We start from the raw sequence: 24,787 nt of genomic DNA, 5'->3' as shown, positions 1-24,787 counted from the left end.
AAAAGGGCAATAGTCTAGGGGTGTCCAAGTAATTTTCCCTATTTTTTAATTAAGTTACTTCACCAATAATGAGGAATAATTCCTTCACAAATGATGTGACCTTTTTTTTTTTCAATACCCTGTGATAATTAATGTATCACAAACATTTTTTTGGGGGGGATAGAGGATGTATCACAAACATTGAAGGTAATGAATTCTCTACCCTCCATGTGATTTGCATAAAAATAACCGCTCTCCAAGCAGAAGACCCATGGATGAAGACCGCACAATGCAAGAAATAATCGTTGGAAACGGACTTGTGGGCGTTGTGGCCTAAGCAAAACTTGAGCTCCACGCAACCACCAACTTCCCACTGTAGGGCACGATCCTTAATCCAGGGAAGGTTCACACCCACACTGCCACTTAGAAAATAATATAACTAAGGAGAGCACTAACCGTTAGGCTCACTCTACAACTACCTCGATAACTGCCCCCCTTTATATAGCAAAGGAGGGGCGCCAGGTACAATTCACTTCACTTTTACTGATATTTACTGCTCTCTCTGTACTCCCTCTACAAATTCACTGTTGCATGGACTAACTTAAGCATTAGAGAGTCCCCCTCGGAGTTCGCTCCGAGCCTCTTCAGTGCATCACACCTTTTGCAGGATGTCCACGTCATCGAGCCTATTTTCGACAGCAACAGATTGGTGCCGTATATGAGAAAAGAGAAAGGGTAAGAGTAATTTGCCATGACAGTGACAGGAAGCGGACATGCAACAACCTCTGTTCCAAATGGAGGGAACTGTGAAGCCCCTCTGTCTAATCGGGGGATCCAACCACCGCCGCCTCTTCACGGCACCAACCGAGGTGCGGAAGCCGAAGTCAAGGTAGTAAAAGCCAAGGAAGCTTATACACAGAATGGCCTAATCTGCAAGCTGCAATGACACAAGAACAATTCAATGCCCTGCAACTGCAACAACAACGGCAGCTTCAATCATTGATTTACGTTTCTTTACAGTAGCGACTTCTGCATCAGATTCTTTAATCATTGATTTCTATTTCTTCATAGTAGCGACTTTTGCATCATAATCGTCAATCTTTGATTTCAGGTTATTCACAAATAGCATTGTGTTTCTTCCTTGAGTTTTGTTTCTTCACAATAGCGTTGTGTTGTGAAGCTTTCGTCTCCATGGCAGCTCATTTTTCCATCGCTGGAAAAAGAAAAATCAGAGCATTCAAATTAAAATGCTAGGAAGGTAATCCGATATTTATAGAGAATTATAAATTCAAATCGAATTTCAATTTTTCTAGCGTGAAATATGACAAACCGTTTGTTTAGGATTTAAGCATCTTGATTGCCTATTATAAATGATTTGTGAATCTCAGCCGTTTAAATCGGGGCAGTATCAAAAGTACTGCCCCCAAAGGATCGGGTTCCGTCAACAAATTTTAGTTAGGGCCTTAGCTCATTGGCGAACACGAGTTTGGAACCGACCATGCGGTGGGAAAAGAGAACCAGTCTACCGACTTGGCAAAAAAAAACTTGGTCCTCCAATCATGTATTGAAGAGACCACCTTGTCATCACCTTCATATTTTTTTTTGTTAGTGGAAGTAGAACCAACTATCCCCACCCAAAAGCGGATAAAGAGAAACACAACTGTTGAAGAGCTCAACGGGGGTCGGCCGGCCTAATCGCTTAACAAAATCTATAAAACACATAATGATCCTAAGATTAAATCCTTATGTATTCCACCTAGACCTCATCAAAAAACAACCTATCATCCTCTCCTTGGTCGGTTTCAACATTTCGTTAGGCTCTTCAAAACTCTTACTGAATTGCCTATGTCTCTCAATGACCAACGCATAAAGTTTTTCGTTATTCGAGCATTCTCTAGCACGGTGCGGTGGCATCAAGAATTCCATCAGTTCTGGGCTCTATAGATTCAATTCCAAAAGAGAGGGCCTCTGGTAGAAAGACAGAAAGAGTGTTCGGGCACCGTACCCAAGAATGGTCCTCCCTTCTCTATATGATCAATCTCAATACCTCTCCTTCTCTGAAGAGAAGAGATAAGGGGAACTCAAAGCCACAACATTTGTGGGAAATATTTTTTAATATACGCTTCCAATTTTTAGTTTTTTCAAAGTAAAATTTTTATCATAAACATAAATGGGTTATCAAAAACTTTAGCGCAAGATCTTGCAAATAATTTTAGTTTTAGCTCATAAAACTTACATTGTCAACAAAATCATCCCTTTGTCTTCCCTTGAACTTTGAGGCTGCAAATAACAGATGTTGGGAATAATTGACGACAAAAAAAGCACATGAGCGAAGGAAGAAACAAGACAAGCTAAAAAAAAGTTGCATATACGTACATAAAATTTGGATTTGGTATCAGGAGATGATTCATTTTCAAAGTTCTTTTTGAACTCCAATATGTGCATCATCCAGATGACAAAATCTTAAAATAAGTCTAAAACAACTCCAATATGTTTATAAACGGTAACGAAAAATGAATCCTCTCAGCTTTTTTGGATCATCAGATTCGTCAATTATTGATTTCTGTTTCTTTCCAGTAACAACTTTTGCATCAAATTCTTCAATCATTGATTTTGTTTCTTCATAGTAGCGACTTATGCATCAGATTCTTCAATCATTGATTTATGTTTCTTCAAGTAGTGGCTTCTACATCAAAATCGTCAATCTTTGATTTCTATTTCTTCACAATAGCGTTGTGTTGCGGAGCTTCCGTCTCCATTGCAGCTCGTTTCTCCATCACTAGAAGAAGAAAAAACAGAGCATTCAAATTAAATGCTAGGCAGGTAATCTGATATTTATATAGAATTTCAAATTCCAATCGAATTTTGATTTTTCTAGCGGAAAATGTAACAAATCGTTTGTTTAGGATTTAAGCATCTTAACCGCCTGTTATATAAAAGACATGTGAATCTTAGCCATTTATATCGGGGCTGTGTCAAAAGCACTGCAGCCAGGGGATTGGGTTATGTCAACAAATTTTAGTTAGGGCATTAGCTCATTGGCCAAATGTGGATCTACAACCGACCATACGGTGGGAAAAGAGAACCCTTCTACCAACTTGGTGAAAAAGAACTTGGTCTTCCAATCATCTATTGAAAAGACCACATTGTCTATCATCTTCACATTTTTTCATTAGTGGAAGTAGAACCAACCATCCCCGCCCAGAAGCGGATAAAGAGAAACGCAGTTGTTGAAGAGCTCAAGGGTGGCCGGTCGACCTAACCACTTAACAAAATATATAAATCTGTAACGATCCTAAATTTAATTCCTTACGTCTTCTACCTAGACATCGTCAGAAACAACCTCTCGTCCTCTGCTTGATTCGGTTTCGACACTTCGTTAGGCTCTTAAAAAATCTCAAGGAACTTCGTATGTCTCTCAATGACATTTTTTAATATACGCTTCATATTTTCAGTTTTTTCAAGGTAAGAAGCTTTTTCTTAAACGTAACTAGATTATTAGAAGCTTTAGCTAAAGATCTAACAATTAATTTTAGCTTTTTTCTCCTAATTTTCACTTAGAAAAATTACATAATCATTAAAAACATTCATTGATCTCCGCCTACACTTTGAGACTGCAAATAACATATCTCAAACAATTTGACAATAGGAAAAATACATAAGCGAAGGAAGAAACGGGACAAACTAACAAAAGTTGCATATACTAACAAAAAAATTGGATTTGGTAGAGATGATCCATTTTCAAAATTCTCTTTGAACTACAATATGTGCATCATCACAGATGAAAACAATTAAAAAATAAGTATAAAACAACTCAAATATGTTTATAAACGGTAAAGAAAAACTTATGAATGAAAAATGAATCCTCTCAGCTTTATTGGATCAATAGATTCGTCAATCATTGATTTTTATTTTTTCACAGTAGCGACTTCTTCATCGGATTCTTCAATCATTGATTTATGTTTTTTAACAGTAGCAGCTTTTGCATCAGATTCTCCAATCATTGATTTATTTTTATTCAAGGTAGCGATATCTTCACCAGTTTCTTCAATCATTGATTTCTATTTTCTCACAGCAGCAGCTTGCATATCTGAATCGTCAATCTTTGATTTCTATTTATTCACAGTAGCGCAACGTTTCTTCCTTGATTTCTGTTTGTAAATAGTAGTGCTGTGTTATGAAGCTTTCAATTCCATGGCGGGTCGTTTCTCCATCACTGGAAGATGAAAAATTAGTGCATTCAAATTATAACGTTAGAAAGGTAATCCGATATTTATAGATAATTCTGAATTCCAATCGAATTTCACTTTTTCTAGCAAAAAAATATAACAAATCGTTTGTTTAGGATTTAAGCATCTTGACAGTATTATAAAGGACTTGTGAATCTCAACCATTTAAATTAGGCCTGGGTCAAAAGCACTAGAGCCAGAGGATCGAGTTCCGTTAACAAATTTTAGTTAGGGCTTTAGCTCATTGGCCGAACGCGGGTCTATAACCAACCATATGGTGGGCAATCCTTTTACCGACTTGGCAAAAAAGAACTTGGTCTTCCAATCATGTATTGAGGTTACCACCTTACCTATCACCTTCACGTTTTTTCATTAGTGGAAGAAACGAGACGAAATAACAAAAGTTGCATATACTTACAAAAAAATTGAATTTGGTATCAAGAGAAATGCATAGAGAAAAAAAATAAAAAAATAAGTGTAAAATAATTCGAGTATGCTTATAAACGTTAAAGAAAAACTTATGAATGAAAAATGATTCATCTCATCTTTATTGGATCATCAGATTCGTCAATCATTGATTTATGTTTCTTCACAGTAGCGATTTTTGCATTAGATTCATCAATAATTGATTTATGTTTTTTCATAGTAGCGGCTTCACATTAGAATTGTCAATCTTTGATTTCTGTTTTTTCACAATAGCTTTGTGTTTCTTCCTTGATTTCTATTTTTCATAGTAATGTTTGTTGCGAAGCTTTCGTCTCCATGGTGGCTTGTTTTCTCCATCGATGAAAGATGAAAATTCAGTGCATTCAAATTAAAATGTTAGGAAGGTAATCTGATATTTATAGAGAATTCCAAATTCCAATCAAATTTCGATTTTTTTTGCGGGAAATGTAACAAATTGTTTGTTTAGAATTTAAGCATCTTAATTGCCTATTATAAAAGACCTGTGAATCTCAGCCATTTAAACTGGACATGTGTCAAAAGCACTGTAATTAGAGGATCGGTTTCAAAGTCAACAAATGTTAGTTAGGGCCTTAGCTCATTGGCCGAACGCAAGTCTATAACCAACCATACAGTGGGGAAAGAGAACCTTTCTGTAGACTTGGCGAAAAAGAACTTGGTCTTCCAATCATGTATTGAAGAGATGACTTTGTCTGTCAACTTCATGTTTTTTATTTAGTAGAAGTAGAACCAGCCATCCCTGCCGGAAGTGGATAAAGAGAAATGTAGTTGTTGAAGAGCTCAAGGCTGGCCAGTCGACCCAACCGCCTAGCAAAATCTATAAAACGCGAAACAATCCTAAGATTAAATCCTTACCTCTTCTACCTGAACCTCGTCAGAAGCAACCTCTCATCCTCTGCTTGGTTCGGTTTCAATACTTCATTAGACTTTTCAAAACTCTCACGGAACTGCATATGTCTCTCAATGGCATTTTTGAATATAAGTTTCATATTTATAGGAAGGTCTGAGAACAACCGTATCAGTGATTCCGTAATTCTCCCTACGACAGACGACAGGTTAGGGGCAACTCGTTCATGACGCTCAGAGAGATGTGCACACCTGAGGGGCTGCGATTTCCCCAATCCCTACTACAAAACCCATTGAAATTTCCCCACTATCGTGGCAGATTAAGCCCTGGCCCTCAACCTTGTTTCGAAGGGGTCTTTCAGCTACCTAGACGAGATTGGATCTAACCACCTCTAACCCTAAAAGTCGTTGTTCAGGGACGACCTCCCCAACAATATATCCTGAACTTGTGCTTGTGGACACATCCATAGAATCGTTGTCGGAATTGTATCCTGGGTTCTCACGCTTCTCTAGGGGACCTTGTTATTCACCCCTATCAGAAGACATAATTTAAAAAGTGAAACAATAACTTACTCACTACCAAGTTGAAGTGTGCCTTGACTAGATTGAACTGATCTTCGCTTGACTCGGCTGAGCTACTTCGCAACCACCGAACCGAAGAGAAGAGCAACCTTTAGGACTTTAAAGCAGTGAGCAAGAATGAAAGTAAAGTAAAATGACCCTCCTATTTATAGGAAAGCCAGAAGATGAAACGACTTTTATCAATGGAGGAGATCGTATGGGGTCAATGGCCCAGATTGTCTAACGATTAGTCTTCCCGAGGCTTCATGATTAACCCACACCATGTGTCAAAGGGTAGTGTCCTCTGTTAGAAATTGAAACGATTGTTGCACTTTCCCAAGGTAGTACGGACTAACCATTAAATGCAATGAGGACTGCTGATGACTAAGCAACGAGCTGATCTGCAAACATTGGGTGGATACTACGATTGGTGCCTTACCATAGTCACCCAGTCGATCCCGCCTAGGGTGAGTGGGGTGTAGAGAACGAAACCTAACACGATGCAGAAAATAATGGAAATCACATACAACAATCACACAATGAACATAAGGATTTATGTGGTTCGGCAAGATTGCCTACATCATGGTGAGATTAACACAAGGATTTATTATGTATAAAATAATGGAAACCCTATATAGGAATTTTACCAAAATACCCATGAAGTCCTTAAAAATTTTCCTCGGTGCCTTCAACTTCTTGACGACCCTTCAGAATCAACCCATAAACTAAGTGGCAAAATACAAAACATTGTACCCCCAACATGGGGGCTAGTGATAAACCAACAATAGCACCACGAACCAGAGGGTGACACATGGTAGGTAAGGACGGACTAGGCAGGGACCGTTCTAATAGCCGAACCAAATAAAAATATATGGGTCGACCTCAGAAGACTGTTTGGGGCAATCACGACTCATTCTCCTCCACCCATGGAAGCCGATCCATATAAAGTACGAGGCTTACGAGATGCTAAGTGCCGATCCGTTGCCCTTGAGCTCAGTTATTCACAAAAGCCTATACGGCTCTAACAACAGGCGATCAATAGAGATCGACTCGATCATCGAGGTTGGTCAGACCTTGTATCGGATTCAAGGAATACGAAGCCTGTTGGTATGACCATACAAATTGTCCCCCAAGATCGGCTCGCACCACCATTGGGCCGACCTGATCGGTAAACTAACTTGCAATTGACGTCGTCTTAAGATACCCGGGTTGCTAGCTCAACAGATCTAATTACTCACATGATAAGTAAGCAACCGAAGTCGTTGCTGTGAGAAAGGAGTCTTTCTATACAGTGAAACAGTTTCCTATTAGGAGTCCACCATCGGATCTCCTAACCAAATTAGGACTCTTACCAACCGAGGACTCTCTACAACCTCCTGTACCCTACACTTCAGCCTATAAATACTAAGGTATGAGAAGGTAAAGGAATTCTAACTCTTTGGAAGTTAGTATTCTACCTGCTGCAAAGAAACCTAACATAGGCATCAGAGAGTCCCCGCCATTCATTCCCGACTCTCCTCTGTCTATTCGTTTTTCTGTGCAGGTTCGAATTCAGAAGAACTGACCTATAGGTTTCTTGTCGCAACAATACTGAATAAAATATCTCATTTGATACCGAATAAAAACCGAACCAAAACCATACGAGTCGGTACAATATTGGTATTGAAAATGCAATATTCGATATGGTATGCTTTTGATATCTACTTTCTGTCTTCTGTAACAAACCAAAACTGTAACGAATTCCCAAAACCTTACCGATTGACACCCTTGCCTAAGAACCGTATCGGATCAAGAGTAAAATTGTTAACCAAAAAAATAAAGGTAAAATCAAACAATTAAGGTATATAGGCCAATCCGGATCGATATTGGTCTCAATACCGATACCTCACCCCCAGGTGAATCGAGGACCAAAACTAACGTTGTGCTATATGCTATTGATTTTGAGTCTGGAAAGAGAAGAATCTAGAAGAAAAACAGCACTTGATCTGTTTGCTTTGCAAGGTTACGAAGCTTTGGGAAATGTCAAAAATCTCGTCATCTTTCATCAGAATTGCTTCAGTACTTGCTCCTGCACATCTCTATCTTCAATTGGGCACTGCAATTTTCTTTTCTCCTTCTTTTCCTTCAATTCATTGTTGGAACTCAACCAATTCTACAGCATCCAAGGTTCCATATAAAAAGCAATTCCATAATCTTAATGTGTCAAGACTCAAGAGTTCCCAGATTGTTTAGAATATTATTTTGGAAAATTTACATTTCCACCCCTAAGGTTTGTCCTAAATACAAAACAACTCCTTATGTTTTTAAATTATATAACTACACCCCTGAGTGGACCCTGAATGGACGGTGTTAAGTATAAAATTTAAATGATAATTGTGTCATTCAATTAACCATATTCTAAATTTTTATTTTTCTAAGATAATAGGACTCACCACTATTTCTTCCTCCTCTTCTTTCTTCTTCTTCTCCAACCACCGCCCCCACCATCACTGCAACCTCCGACCACCCCACTATTGTGTCTACCATCCTCTACCCTCTTCCAGTAACCCCCGGAAAATTGTGGCCATTTCTCCCTGGAGAAAGCCACCCTCTTGCACGTTTAACCCCCTTTATTTTTGCTTCAGTTTCGTTTTACCAGGAAAAAAAGGAAGGAAACCCAAATAGTCTTGAATCACAAGGGAGAGTATACGAAAAAGGAGAAACGTTGTGAATTGGGGACCCAAATCCCAGCTGGGTCAGAAAATATTAGTTTAAAAAACCACCCAATATTCTTTTTCACGAAATGGGAAACCCACCAATCTTACTTCCTTCAGAAACAATTCCAATCTGCACACGTAAGAAATACACAATGCAAAAAACAACAATGAACATCGAATTTGACAAAACCCACAACCCATATCCCTCCTCTTGCCAAACCCCTCTTTGCGTCAAATTCACAAAAACCAAAACCATCATACCCACAACCCATATCCCTCCGCTATAACCAAACCCAAGTTGACACTCTGGACCGATTGTAGAGGGGATAACAAGGAATGAAACCAAAAAAAAAGAAAGTGGGAAAGAAGTCCTAGCTAACCAGGAGAATATTAAAAGGAGAAAAAAAAAAAAAAAATCCTCAAATGAATATCAGAAATAACTAATCGAAGAAGCGAGCAAAAAATTATACAAACCTAGAGCAACTCCTGATGGGTTCTATATGAAAATCCGAGAAAGTAAGAAGCGAAGATAATAGAAGTCGTTCAAGAGTAGAGAGAAAAAGAGAGAAGAACAGGAAGAGGAGCAAAGAAAGAGGACTGAGGTAGGTTGTCGGTGATGGCCTCAGCAGATCGCCACAACAAGAACTTGAGGCAGGTCGTTGGTGATAGATTTGAAAATGGCTTGAGGCAGATTGCCAGAACCTTAAACCCTGATTCAAGTCATAGGGGAAGGAGGTGTGAAGTTTGGGCTGCCCTATGGGTAAAATGGTAAACTCACACCCCATCAAGGGTATATTTGTCATTTTAAAGTATCAATGGTCAACACGTTTGCAACTAACGGGACTACTCTAACGGAGTGGGGCTGAGTGTAACAAGTACCCTAAATTTAGGGGGTTGGAGTGTATATTTTGAAAATACAGGGAGTCTCATTGTATTTAGGGCAAACCTCAGGGAATGGCAGTGTAATTTTCCATATTATTTTCTGTTTAGGGAGGAAGAGAGAGTGAGAGAGACACTCACAGAAGGGGAGAGATGGGGAAATCGGGAGGGAGGAAAAAGAGGGCTGGTGGTGGTGGTAGTGGAAACGTAATCACGGTTGATCTCCCTGTTTCGGCGGCCAACGGAGTGATTGATTTGGATTCCTCAATCTTCTTGAAACGAGCCCAAGAGCTGAAGGAAGAAGGGAACAAGCGATTCCAGGCCAAAGACTATGCGGGTGCCCTGGAACAGTACGACCAGGCTATTCGCCTCACTCCCAAGTCCCACCCAGACCACGCCATCTTCCACAGCAACCGTGCTGCTTGCTTGATGCAGATGAAGCCCATCGATTACGAAACCGTCATCGCGGACTGTTCATTGGCTCTGCAGGTCCAGCCACGATTTGGCCGAGCCCTACTCCGTCGTGCCAGGGCTTTTGAGGCTCGTGGTAATTACGAAATGGCGATGCTGGACGTGCAGTTCCTCTTGGCTACTGATCCCAATCACCGAGACGCTTTGGAGATTGCACGTCACTTGCGGTTTGCGCTCGGACCTCACCATTAAGCCCAGCAGGATCTCCAGAGCCGCCCTTCCCCTGCTGCCCTAGGCGCTTCAGCTGTTCGCGGTACCCCAATTGCCGGACTTGGCCCTTCCTTACCGGGTCGGCCGGCTCCTAAAAAGGCCACAGCTTCAGGGCCAGCAGCAGCGGCGACGGTAACACAGCTGAAAAGACCCAACCCCTTCTCGTCGCCGAAGATAGTCCGGAGCTGAAAACCCAGCGGCCGAAACCTGTTTCCAAGCCTTCGAAAACTTCTTTGGGATCAGCTCCTCATCCGATTAAGGACAAAACAAAGGTTTATTCTTCTTCTTCTTCACCATCTTCGTTGGCTTTTAATGGACAGACTTTGGTATCAGCTGCCATCCGATGGAGGCCATTGAAACTCGTTTATGATCATGATATCAGGCTTGCCCAGATGCCCGCCAATTGCAATCTCAGAATGCTGAGGGAGATTGTGAGCAAACGGTTTCCGCCCTCCAAATCAGTTCTGATCAAGTACACGGACGCTGATGGTGATTTGGTGACTATCACCTGTACTGGTGAACTCAGATTAGCAGAGTCTTCTGTGGACGCCTTCCCGCTGAAAGAAACTGAAACCGAGAAAACCAATGGGTTGGGAATGTTGAGGTTGCATATTGTTATGATTCCAGAATCTAAGATGAGATTCAAGAACCATAAAAGGGGGATTTTCTCACTATTTCGAGTAAGTGAGGGAACTCCTGGGAAAATACAGAGGAGGAGAGACTAAACTATTTTATTTCTTATTTCATATTCCATATCCAATGCATTTGGTACAATCCCTATTTATAGGGTAATATAATCCAACCATTTGTAACAACAACCTAACTAATCAACTAATCTAATCATATCTCCTAATAATGTTATGTGCAATAGTCCCACATCGGTCCCATAAGGTATTGGATGTGGACATATATGATATTGGGTTCCCTCCCCTTGTAGACCGGTTTATGAGGGTGAGTTCTTCCAATCGTATCAATTGGTGCTTTCATTGACCCGTCCTTGGCGGTTGGTTACTTGGGAGGGGCGATCTGGTGCCAGAGTGGGAGCCACTAGGAAAGGGCTACCTGCGGTCGGGAAAGGGTCCTGGAGCAGAGTGGAGCCGCCTAGAAAGGGCTACCTGATCCGGAGTGGGCCGACGAGGACGTCGGCCGTTAAAGGGTGGGGTAATGTTATGTGCAATAGTCCCACATCGGTCCCATAAGGGATTGGATGTGGACATATATAATATTGGGTTCCCTCCCCTTGTAGACCGGTTTATGAGGGTGAGTTCTTCCAATCGTATCAATTGGTGCTTTCATTGAGAGAATAAGGCAAGTTATTTCCCGATTGACCGGTGGTGGCCATGGCGGAGTGAGCGAAAAATCCAAGAAAACTGAGAAATCTTGTTTCAAGAATGGTGTCGCAGCACTAGTATCATTCCAATTTGCACCGGAAATGGGTTTCTTGCAATGGATTTTGGCCATTGCCATTAGGTCGGCAAGATCGAGTTTAAAAACTCCGTCACTTTTCGCAACCAACGAAGCCTGCAACGAAACTTCCATAGCGGTTATGCGATCATCGGCTGCGGTCTTCGCTGCTACAGTCTCCTCATCCTTTAGGTGGTTTGTGCCATTCTCAGTGTTGATTGGCTGAACACCAACGGCAGTGGTGACTGCAATTTCTGTAGAAGCAACGACAACTACAGGGGTGGATGACAACACAACCATGGCAATGGAAGTGATCTCAGCCACGGATGCTCCAGATAGTGTCAAGTAAGGTTCAAGATCAGCCATTGAACCAAAATCTTCAATTGCCGCAAGATCAACAGTGTAAATCCTCTCCTGCTCCTTGCAGATTGCATCTTCAAGACATGGAAGGAATGCATGTTTCGGATCTTGACGTTCCAGTGACCGGAAAAGGAAGACCAGCCTATTGTATTGGGTGAACAAACCCATTGGAAGGGGAAGGTTCAATGAAAGCACCAATGTTATGATTCCAGAATCTAAGATGAGATTCAAGAACCATAAAAGGGGGATTTTCTCACTATTTCGAGTAAGTGAGGGAACTCCTGGGAAAATACAGAGGAGGAGAGACTAAACTATTTTATTTCTTATTTCATATTCCATATCCAATGCATTTGGTACAATCCCTATTTATAGGGTAATATAATCCAACCATTTGTAACAACAACCTAACTAATCTAATCATATCTCCTAATTCCACATTCATAACACATATTGTCGAGGTTAATCCTGAGCAGGAACCTCCTCTGGAGGAAGAAGAGGAAGAGAAACCTGTTGAGGAAAACTGACCAAGGGAGGTGAAGGCGGGTGCCATTCTTCAGCGGGTGATGCTGTGGTGGAAGTCGTGGACACTGAGATCTCAGATACTGAGCAAGAAGCTCAGAATGAGAAGCCGGGAGCTGCTGATCAGGCCGATTGCAAAGAGGTTGAGATTGATGATTGGTTATTTGAGTTTGCTCAGTTGTTCCGGACCCACGTGTGTATCGACCCCGATGCTCATATTGACTTGCATGAGCTTGGTATGGAGCACTGTTCCGAGGCTCTTGAGGAGATAGTGACGAGCGAGGAGGCTCAGAGCCTCTTTGACATGGCTGCTTCTAAGTTCCAAGAAGTGGCTGCTCTGGCTTTTTTCAACTGGGGGAATGTTCACATGTGTGCAGCATGGATGATTCTGCATCAATGGAGCTGAAGTCTGCCCAGCTTCCAGAAGCTTATGACTGGATCCGTGAAAAATATTCTTTGGCTGGACAGAAATATGAAGAGGCTCTCCGGACCAAACCAGACTTCTATGAGGGGTTGCTTGCGTTGGGGCAACAACATTTTGAGACTGCAAAGCTTCACTGGTCCTTAACTCTTGCAAATAAGATTGATCTCTCGGGCTGGGATTCTTCGGAGACAATCAAACTCTTTGATAGTGCTGAAGAGAAGATGAAGGCTGCAACTGAAATGTGGGAGAAGCTAGAGGAACAGAGGGTTAATGAGCTCAAAGACCCAAGAGCAAACAAGAAGGATGAGCTCTTGAAAAGAAGAAATAAGCAAGGATCAGGTGTTGATGAGGGGTCCTCCGAGAATGGGGGTCCTTGGGTATCTGCAGATGAGGCAGCAGAACAAGCAGTTGTCATGAAATCTCAGATACATCTCTTCTGGGGAAACATGCTTTTCGAGCGGTCGCAGGTTGAGTTTAAACTTGGTTTTGATGGCTGGAAGAAGAATCTGGATACAGCTATTGAAAGATTTAAGCTTGCCGGGGCTTCTGAAGCTGACATTGCAGTGGTGCTAAAGATTCATTCGTCTAATGCTGATGGGGTTGAAGGTGAGGTGTCAAACCTGAGTACCGATGCCAGTACTCAGTTGGATTGTAAGGATAGGGTCAAGCATGTTGCGGAAAGGTGACTTGGAATGAGCTGTATAGCCTGCTTGATGGTTTCAATGGATTGCCTACACGCTTGTTACTTGACTTACCATATGGCAGTTTTCAGCTAATTGCACTGATGGGGTTCTGATTTTGACTTTTTGTCAAGAGGTAGAGAAATTGGGTGTCAACAGAACACAGGTGTGTATTTACTCAAACGATTTTGTATTCGAGTACTTAAGAATGACTTTTAACATAGACTGTGCTCTAGGTTTGTTGCAATATTTTTTTTATGCCCTTTTTTGCTGGGGGTTATTTGATAGCAAGCTTTTCAGTAATATGTTTCGTTTAACTTTTTAGGAATAGATGAAAGCGAAGGGCAGAACACAAGCAGCAGGAATGCTTCTGTGTTGATTATGTAGAACAATTAGAAAATGTTTCTCTCATTACTATCTATCAAAAGAAAGGGAAAAATTGTTTGCTCTAATTTTTTTTTTTGGGGGGGGGGGGGGGGGATTTGTGGATGGGGGGAGGCAGAGGGGAGGAGTGGTTAAAATTGACAAAGTATTGAAAGCCTTTATAAAAGAATTTAGAGCCCTATTTTTACTTATCTTCTCCCAAATCCCAATGTAGAGTTGCCCTCTCTAGTTTCATTTAACAACAAGGGCTTCACACCCTACACCATAATTCTTCGATTTGCATCCTCCAGGTTTTGTGGATTAATCTTAGTTGCCTTTGGATTATAACTTTGTCTCTGATATATTCTCGATCCTCTGGCTAAGCATTCCTCTTTGCTCTCTTCCTTCGGCTGGGTGTAATGCCTAGGCTTATTGGTTGACTAGTGCCAGTGTGCCACCAAAATCGTTTCTCCTCCTCCTTGTAACTCTTTTTGCTTTTGATATTTCTTCATAAATGATCTTAACCAACTCGCATAAATTGCTTAATCACCTTATATATCTTTCATGCCTTGATGGGATTGATTCGTTTCTACTCCATGGTCTTGTACATGTGATGGATTTGATTTGGCACAAGACATAGATTATCAATGAACCCTTGGCTAATAATAGCACTTAAGGGAAGTAAAAGAAGGTATAAATGGATGAAATAGGAGAACGTAGGCATCAAGAATTTTGGTTATCTAGTTCATAAAAATGACCCAGGAATTTCTGTCTTTTAAGTTTTATTTGTTTCAACTTCCAACAAATTTTTTTAATAGGAATTGTCTTTGAAGCAAAAGGAAATTTGTGAAAGACTAATATGTAAGAAAATCTATTTTGCTGAAGGGAATGGTTTATGGATGGGCACTTAGTTTTGCCACATGGTAAGTCAGATGGGACTGAAATTTTGTGGATGAATAGATCCTAAGGTTCCTTTCTCGCATGTCAAGTTTCAGCTCAAATGGAGTTTCCAAGTGGTAAAATAAATGATTGAAAGATCCAGGACAACTGAGGGAGTTAACAGTTTAACACAATGCTTGAACCACCAATAGGGTGCATGCTAATACACAGAAGGGAAAATGATTGAATTTGAGTATTAAATTTGGCATGCTGATGTTGATCAAGAGAGGTTCCCTTCTTTCAACATTTTATTTACAGTTTGGTCCTGTCACTTTATTACTTTACTCTTAAGGGTCTGAACTGTTCCAGGCATTGGGTCTTAATTTTAAGAACCACTGAATCACAAAGATTTGGATCCTGGACAGAAAGAAAGAAATTGGGTCGCAGTTTAAACCAAACTGAACCGTGAATGAGGTTTGACTCAATTCCACCGATTAATGCATTAATGGGGTCGGCAAGGAATCTTTTGTCAAAGACGGCAATGACAACAGGAGTGTCTATGCCTTGGCAAAAGAGCGCCGTGAGTTCAATCTGAATGAGACCAATGTGAATGTATCTCAAGCGAGGGTGTTTGGCTACTAATCGTTGGATTTGAGCCTGTTTGAACAGAGAGATTTCGAGGGTTGCGTCATCAGTAGACTGAGCAGTGGTGTTTCCACAAGCTTGGTCAAAGAAACGCCTAGACCAGAGGTTAAGCTTGGAGAGCTTGTACACCTCATCGTGCTTAATAGACTTAAGCTTAGTGAAGAGGTTAGGATCAAAAGAGACATCTTCACGAAGGAGATTGTTAAGAGAAACCGAGTCATTTTCAGAAGAAGGAATCGGTTGGATTTCAATTGGAGTTGAGTCGGTTGTAGACTCGTGTTCCATGAAGATGAAATCGGATGAGTCATCATCAGTATCAGAATCGTCTGATGCTGAGAAGAGTTCGTAGAGAAGTTCTGTGGGGTCAGAAACTTCGGAAAAGAAAAGAATCTCGTAATCGCATTCGTCGAGGTAACGAATCATTTTACGGGCATTCTTAGACTTGTTAGGGCATTCATTTGCAAAATGGCCCTTTTCATTACAGAGGTAGCAGGTACATTGGGATTTGTCCTTTTTCTTACCAGTGTAAGGGGAACGTTTAGAAACAAAACGTTTATTGAAGAAACGTTTGTTTTTAGAGGAAAAGTCCTTCGAGGGGAAGTCTTTTGAATGGAATTTCTTCCAATGATATCTTTTGTTCTTTCGTCGAAAAGGAATGGTGTGAGAAGACTTGGGCTTAGATTTGGGAACCTGAGATGGCTTGGTACCAAACTCAAATTCATTGTTTAGAAGATCCTTGCAGAGGCCAGGGGAGACCTTCTGTTTCAACTGTTTGGTAGCACGTGCCTTTAAACAGTGATCAAGGATATGGCGAAACACGAAGTTGATTCGGTTGCCAAGGGTATCAACAGATTTGGAATCGTTGATGAAGCCGGGATAGGTTGTATGACACAATTCATCCCAAGGAGGGGGGAGTTTGGGGAAAAACTGTTCTTTCCAGTAGTCGGATTTGGTAGGATCTAACAATTGGAAAAGAGACATGTATTTCTTAGAAAAAGCTTCAAATTCATTTAAATTATTAAGCTTAAGCTTGGTGAGGTTAAAATTGACATCTTCTGTAAGCTTGTCAGGGTGATGGTAACCACAAAACTCAGATTTGAGTAATTTGGTAAATTCGACCAGTAATTTTTCAAAGGTGTAGGTAAGAAGGAGAGTTTTGGTGGCTTTTCCTTCATCGGTTTGGTCAAACTTTTTAATAAATTGCAAGACATCACCTTGTAGGGATCCACATAGGTATTCCAGAAATTGGTCAACCTTCCATGTGGCTTTGTTGTTGGTAATCAACAAGGAAAAGGTTTGCGCCCATTCCGTGATTGCCTTATCATAATCTTTAATGGCAATATTGGTGAGGTCCAAATATGTGCCATACGATGCTAATCCATACTTGTAGAGATCATCCTTACGAGTATAGATGTTGACATCGAGGTTGGTGGTAAAGACGTCGTTAGTACCAAAAGAAGTGCGGGTACCCATTTGGGGTTGGAAATCCGCATCAGTGTCAAGATGGTCTTTGGGGTCCATCTTACGTTTAGAAGAGGTTTCTCCGACAGTTGGGGTACTGTGGGAAACAGGTGAGTCTGGGTTAGACTCGGGAGGGGACTCAAATGAGTCGGAGTCAGAGTCAGAGGACGATCCTTCATGGATTTCGTCTTCGTCGTCGTCTTCAGAGAAGAGCACAAAATTATGTGCGACAAAACTCTGTTGGTTGTCAACATAGAATTGTTGCATCATAGAAAGGAGTCGGGATTGTTCATTTTTGTCCGTTGAATCTTTATACCGATCTTTCCAATGGTCCATAATTTCCTTATGATAAACGAAGTTATCATTCTGAGGAGGGTCTGAAGAAGGTGTATCCTCAGTAAGGGTGCTAATAGCAAGAAAAGTAGCCCGGGTAGGGTACTTAGGAGGGGTCTGTGGTCGTTGTTGGTCGACCAGATCAGACAGGAGAGTGAGAGTTGTATCTAATTTTTTTGTAAATTTTTCATTATGATCTAATGTGAGATCTATTAAATAATTAAGCGCACCACTATTACTGGAGCGATCGTGCTGGGCATGAATACTGTGGTCGTAAGGGATGAGTGGGTCATCACAGAAACAAGGGGGAAGGGAAGCCATAAATAAACGATGCAATTAAAAAGATAATTTCCTGGGGGCTTCATCACTCTAGTGGGCCCATAGCGACCCAAATGTAGGGTTTGTGACCTGAGGTTGAATTAAGGGGTTAGCTTGCATTTGGAATCCTTTGACTAGTAGATCAGAAAAGAGGTTGTCAAGGTAGAAAGGAAGACAGTTTTTAAACTGTGCAGAATCAAATTAGTTAAAAGTATTTTGGCTGGCTTGCAACATGTCTTATGTCCTTAATGGTGACTCAGTCATGTTTGTAAAACTGTGGAGAGGCTGTGATGCTGGATAGGTTAACATTTAACCAGCTATGGACCCATTTGGGTCATGTACTTAGGAAAAGCCCTATATAGTGATTAGCTGTAAATGCTTTATTTTGTTTTGGGATTTCTTCTAATCTGCAGTTTTTTAGTTTGCTAAGTTAGAAACTTGGAATACAAAACTCATTTTCAGATTGATTCCCATGTATATACCCATGCAACACTGGCTAGCACCCTAATTTTCTTTCCTTCTAAATGATGGGCACTTGCTGATTCTTGTACTCATTTTCAAAACAGTGAAGCGTGATTTAAAAGAGAATCTGCTGTCATAGCTTCACCTTTCATGCTCATTGATCCTCTTGACAAGCTATCTGGTATGTCTTCTATTGTACTCAATTGTTCCATCATTCTATTTCCCAGTTGTTTAGATTTCACTTAACCTTCCATCAATACTTTAGTCACTGTCTCAATTAGGGTTATCTTATTCCATTTGGAATACTTAATATATTATTTTCTCCTTTATTTTAGATTTGGCAAAGAAAAGCCTAATTCCTTGAATTTTTCTTATAAAACGTCGTTTGACATTGAATTTGTTTAAAATATTGGCTATGATGTATTTTCTTTTTTCTTTTCATCATCATTAAGTCTTGTGACAAAGGGAACACAAATGAGGCCAGCTTCAAGCTTTTCCTTGATGAAATGTTTGTCAACCTCCACATGTTTAGTGCGATCATGCTGAACAGGGTTATGAGCAATGCTAATAGCCGCTTTATTGTTATTGTCACAATAAAACATCATTGGAAGATGGACAGCAACACCAATATCCTGCAATAATCCTCTAAGCCAAAGAAGTTCACAAATGCCTTGGGCCATTGCACGAAACTCGGCTTCAGCACTGGACCTTGCCACAACATTTTGCTTTTTGCTGCGCCATGTAACAAGGTTCCCACCCACAAAGGAGCAATAGCCAGAGATGGACTTTCTATCAGAAGAACTAACCTAGTCGGCATCAGTATAAGCTTCAATCTTGAGATGACCATTGGGAGATAAGAGAATTCCCTTTCCTGGAGCAGACTTCAAATACCTCAAAATACGACGGACTGCATCCATATGAGAGGAATAGAGATCATGCATGAACTGGCTCACCATACTTACAGCAACCGCTATGTCAGGTCTGATGTGGGAAAGGTAGATTAGTTTGCCCACTAACTGTTGATAACCACCTTTGTCAACAGGTTCACCTTCTTTCTCCCTAAGTTTTGCAATAGCATCCATAGGAGTATCTGAAGGATGACAACCTAGCAGCCCTGTCTCAGTCAATAGATCAAGGATATATTTTCTTTGAGAGAGAAAGATGCCCTTTGAAGAGCGAGCAACTTCTATCCCTAGAAAATATTTTAGAGAACCTAGATCTTTGACCTCAAACTCACGGCCAAGGAGAAGCTTTAAATCCTGGATAGCAGCATCATCATTACCAGTCACCACGATATCATCCACATAGACTATGAGAAGAGTAACCTTGTCACCAACTCGTCTGATGAACAAGATGTGATCAGCATTCTCTGCTTATAACCTGCTGTAATCATAGCCTTATGAAACCTGCCGAACCAAGCCTAGGTGATTGCTTCAACCCATAGAGAGCACGTTTCAACCTGCAAACTCTGCCCCTAGTCTAGTTATCAGAGAAGCTTGGTGGAATGTCCATATATACCTCCTCCTTAAGCTCCCCATGGAGGAAGGCATTTTTCACATCTAGCTGCTGAAGATCCCACCCAAGATTTGCAGCACAAGATAGCAACACCCTGACAGTGTTGAGCTTTGTCACTGGTGCAAAGGTCTCCTGATAGTCAACTCCATAAGTCTGAGTGAACCCCTTTGCAACCAGACGTGCCTTATACCGATCCATTGAACCATCAGCCTTCTGTTTGACCACGAAGACCCATTTACATCCCACTGGTTTTTTCCCTGGAGGAAGAGTCACAAGATCCCATGTGTTATTTTTGTGTAGTGCTCTCATTTCTTCCAACATTGCAGCCTTCAACTTTCTATCTGTATATGCTTCCTGCCAAGTTTTAGGAATAGAGACAGAAGAAAGAGAGGATACAAAAACACGGAAAGAAGGAGAAAGAGAACTATACGAAACAAAGCGAGATATGGGATGTAAGGTGCAAGTCCTAGTACCTTTGCGATGAGCAATAGGTAGGTCGGAAGGAGAGAGATTACCAGGAGATGAAGGATCCGGGTCTGTAGCAAGCAATTGGATGGGTACTGGTGCTACAGTGGGTTGCAGCTGCCCTCTGTTGGATCTGCCCCTCGTATAGGTGATGATGTTGGAGTTGTCAATTCTCTTTTGAAATTCACCAATTGTTCTTTGGACTGGAGTCAGCTCCCCCTGTATAGGAGTATTAACAACATTATTTTCTATGGTCTCCCCCTGTACAGGATTCCCATTGGGTGAGGGAGGAACAGCCAGAGGAAGTGGGGTATCCAAAGTAGGCTGGGCAGCAGCCGTGGGTGGTGGTAAAGTAGGCTGGACAGCAGCCGTAGGTGGTGGTAAAGTATCCAAAGTAGGCTGGACAACAGCCTGAGGAACCTCTGGTAGAGGAATCTCAAAAGGCACATCTTCACTAGAACTCTCCCCCTGAAGAGGTGGCGAAGAATAGTAAGAAAGGGACTCATGGAAAATAACATCCATACTAACCATGGTACGACGGGAAGGGGGATGGTAACACTTGTAACCTTTCTGGGTTGGAGAATAACCCAAAAAAATACAACGAAGGCCCCCAGGTTCAAGTTTGCCAAGAGATCTAGTATCCCTAGCATAACACACACAACCAAACACCTTGGGGGGGCATAATAGAGGAGGAATTTCCCAACAAAATATCAGAGGGGCTACGAGAGTTAAGAACTCGAGAAGGCAGCCGATTGATGAGATAGACTGCAGTGAGTACCGCATCCCCCCAATATTGAGAAGGGACATTCCTTGCAAACATCAAAGCCCTGGCCATCTCTAACAAGTGGCGATTCTTGCGTTCCGCCACACCAGTTTGGGCAGGGGTATCAACACTACTAGTTTGATGAAGGATGCCATGGTCAACAAGATATTTTTGAAATTGGGATTCTGTATACTCCGTTCCATTATCACTTCTCAATACTTTGAGAGTAGCCTGGAACTGAGTTTGAATCATTTTATGAAAATGTTGAAAACATGAAAAAACTTGATTTTTTGTGTGTAAAGGATACACCCATGTATTCCGAGAATGACAATCTATGAAAGAGACAAACCAACGATGGCCAGAAATAGACGGTTTACGACTAGGGCCCCAAACATTAGAATGTACCAAATTAAAACGTGTCTGTTTGGCCAGAACACAAGCCTCACAAAAAAAGTCATCCTTAGTACGAAAGGTGGCCAAGCTAGGAAATAAATGAGCTAAAATTCCCAAATGGGGGTGACCTAACCTAGAGTGCCACTGGTAGAGTTCAGAAGAGACCATGGAGTTCTGGTGTAGCGGAGAAGGCAATGGTGGTGGAGAGAAGCGACCATCATTAAGCAGGTACAACCCACCGTGCAATTTACCCAATCCAATCGTCTTCCCAGATTCCAGATCCTGAAACACACAATGAGATGGAAAAAAAGTGACTTTGCAGTTAAGATCACGAGTAATACTACTAATAGAAAGAAGGTTAGTAGTAAAGTTAGGAACGTGTAAAACAGAAGACCCTAAAGAGAAGAAGTGCAGTTGATGATTCCTTTTCCAGAAATGGCAGAAAGGGAACCATCAGCCACCTTGACCTTGTCCTTCCCAGAAGTAGGGGAATATCTGTGAAACAAGCTAGAAGAACCGGTCATATGATCTGTAGCTCCAGAATCGATGATCCAAGGATGGGAAGCTACAGAAGCACAATGACCCCCAAATGCAATACCTGACCGGGCAAAGTGTGAACCTGAAGGAGCAGAAGAACTGGCAGGAGCTGATGTAGTAGAGGCAGCAGCAGCAGAAGACCTGAGCATACGAAGGAGTGTCTGTAGATCATCCGGGGATAGACCAGTGTCAGTAGCAGGGGCTGCAGTAATCCTTTCAGACTTATGGGCCTTGGTCTTTTGTTTTATCTTTGTCTTGGCAGCCCTTTTTGCTTCAAAGTCAGCCGGTTTCCCATGAAGTTTCCAGCACTTCTCCTTGGTGTGATCGGGTTTGTGACAGTGCTCACAAACGACAGTCCCTGTGGTAGAATCAACAAGAGAAGCAGTGCTATTAGGTGCAGGAATAGCAGGGGCAACAGCCTTGAGAGCAGATCTGTTAGTAACAGGAGGATGCAACATGGCAGCCCGACCGTTCTCCTCAGAGGACACCAAGGCATAAGATTGTTCAAGTGTGGGAAAAGGCTGATGGCCCAACACTTGAACACGAATCTGATCATACTCCACATTTAAGCCAGCCAGAAAATCGTAGACCCTAATCTTGTCCACATGCTTTTTATAGGAGGCAATATCAGTAGCTGTAATCGGGTGAAAAGCAGAAAAATGGTTTAGTTGCTGTCAAAGGCTGCGCAAGGTAGCATAATATTTGGAGACTGTCAATTCTCCCTGAGTAGTGTGAAGGACATTCTTCCTGATTTCATATACCTGGGCATCATGGCCAAGCTGTCCATAAGTCTCCTTGCAAGCAGCCCAAATTTCTACGGCTGTGTCAAGGAGAAGAAAATTGTTCTGTAGCTCTGCAGTCATAGAACTGATCAGATAGGACATAAGAACTCCATTGTGGGCAAGCCACTTGTCCTGAGCAGCTCCAACCTCAGTGGGCATAGCAGTGGTTCCCCTAATATGACCAGTAAAGCCACGGCCTGCAATGGCAAAGGAGGCAGACCTAGACCAAAGCAGATAATTTGTGCCATCCAACTTGATTGGATTTGGGAAAAAATTAAGATAATCTTGTTTGCTGTTTCCATCACCAACAGAAGTAGCAGTCGAATCCTGAGTCACCCATGAAGACAGGAGAGAACCCCAAATTGCAGAATGGGGCTGTAGTGAAGAGAAACCCTACAAAACCTTCAAGTTAAGGGCTGAAAAAAGGATGAGAACCTTCTAGTATTGAAGGAATGAATGCCTCCAAAAATCAGCACCAATAGATAAGTAGAGCCTTGAGATCGATTTTTTCAGGGTTTTGAAAAAAACCCTGAAAATGCTGAAATCGATAAGAGGAGAAGATGCCCAAACAGTGAGTAGAAGAGGCTAAAGTTGCTGTCGAAGATGCCTTGAATAGGGGAGAATCACTCCTCAAAAAATCAGAATCAACTGACAGGTGGAACCCCAAGATCGATTATTGTCAAGGTTTTGAAAAAACCTAAGATTGTGAAAAAATAATCGAACTTGAGGGGTCTTCAACTTGATGTAGATGCTGGAATACCAATCTGCTGCAGTTCCTGAGCTTCAAAAAAGGTGAACAAATCCCTTATAGTAGAGATGGAATCTGTCCAAGGAAGGCTAAAGTCTTCAAATGTCGCAGCAAAGAGGCAAAAACCCTATCGATCAGGTCTGAATATCATGGGATGAGGTAAGAAAAAGGAGGGCAGCAACTGGATCAACAGATCACCTCATCAGTGCTGCCCTATGGACAAAAAGGAAAGCAAAACAAAGGGAAGAAGAGAAGAGAAGAGAAGAGAAGAGGAGAGAAGAGAAGGGAGATCGAGAATTAGAGAGAGGAGGGGGATCGAGAATGGTAAAAAGTTCTAATTCACAACCAGCTCTGATACCATGTTGAGAGGATCACAATTAGAACTTAATGCTTGGATGTCTAAGGCAGACCCCAAGCCATATATTTATAATGAATAGAAAATAATCAAATCTGTACATAGGCGATGTGGGACTAAACCACACACATAAAACAATGAAATAACAAGGAAAAATGTCCAGAATACCCCCACGGTATTCTGGCCCATATATCAACACTAATATTGTTGTACAAGAAGGTGGAGGGTAGGAGTTGATCACTCTTACCCCCTGGACTTCCACCACTCCTACTGGATGGATGCCGCCACTGCACCGGTGCTTCCCCATGTATGGTCTATGTATGCTGTTACATAGACCATAGAAAGAGACTTTGGTGATTTGTCCTAGTAGAAATTCTGGGTCTTCAACTCCTGCAGAAGAAAGGTAGAAAAGAATAACTGATTAAATGTATCTCTAACTTTGGCAATAGAAAAGATTCTTGCAGGATTTTGGAAGGGTGGGTCCTGTTGATTGTATACTTGCTGCAGTAGGGTCCCCATTTTTCGTCAGCATTGGTGTGAAATAGAATCTCTCATAGTTGTTTTAATTTTCTATTATTTCCTCAAAGTCAGTATTCATGCTCCTGAACTATCTCTTTCTAATACAGCTCTTGGCGTAATTTAAGTAATAGAATGCATGATAATTGAACCGTCTTGGAGAGAAATTTTGATGGATCATTGTATATATAAATAACTATTTTGTAATTTACACAGATAAGTTCAACTGTATGAACAAAAAAGTGAGATCCAGTCGGCTAAACCACAGGGACAAGTTTCCACAAGGAAGACAGCACTGAATCTTATTGGCAAGTTGGGTAGGACTCGATTACGTATGGCACTGGTAATCGATGTTGGAATGCACACATTCAGTAAAAAATGCACCATGATGTTACCTTCTTGATACAGAAGTGTCACTGAAGTGAGCAGGAACATATTTTAGTGGCTTTTTATTGGGGGAGGGAGGGGGGTGTTGAAATCAAGATAGTGATGTCTGAAGACTTGAAGGGAACCACTTAGAACATTCAAT

General features: G+C 41.4%; 1 pseudogene; it reads left to right on the top strand.

Moving 5' to 3' along the window:
- The first annotated feature begins 9,782 nt into the window (after positions 1 to 9,782).
- LOC122653273 lies at positions 9,783 to 22,053 on the top strand (annotated as a pseudogene).
- Positions 22,054 to 24,787: the final 2,734 nt, after the last annotated feature.

Source organism: Telopea speciosissima, chromosome 2 (genome assembly GCF_018873765.1).
Source record: "Telopea speciosissima isolate NSW1024214 ecotype Mountain lineage chromosome 2, Tspe_v1, whole genome shotgun sequence".
In the NCBI taxonomy this organism is placed as follows: domain Eukaryota; kingdom Viridiplantae; phylum Streptophyta; class Magnoliopsida; order Proteales; family Proteaceae; genus Telopea; species Telopea speciosissima.
The sequence above is the reverse complement of the archived record's forward strand: the minus strand, read 5'-3'. Positions and strand labels throughout refer to the sequence as shown.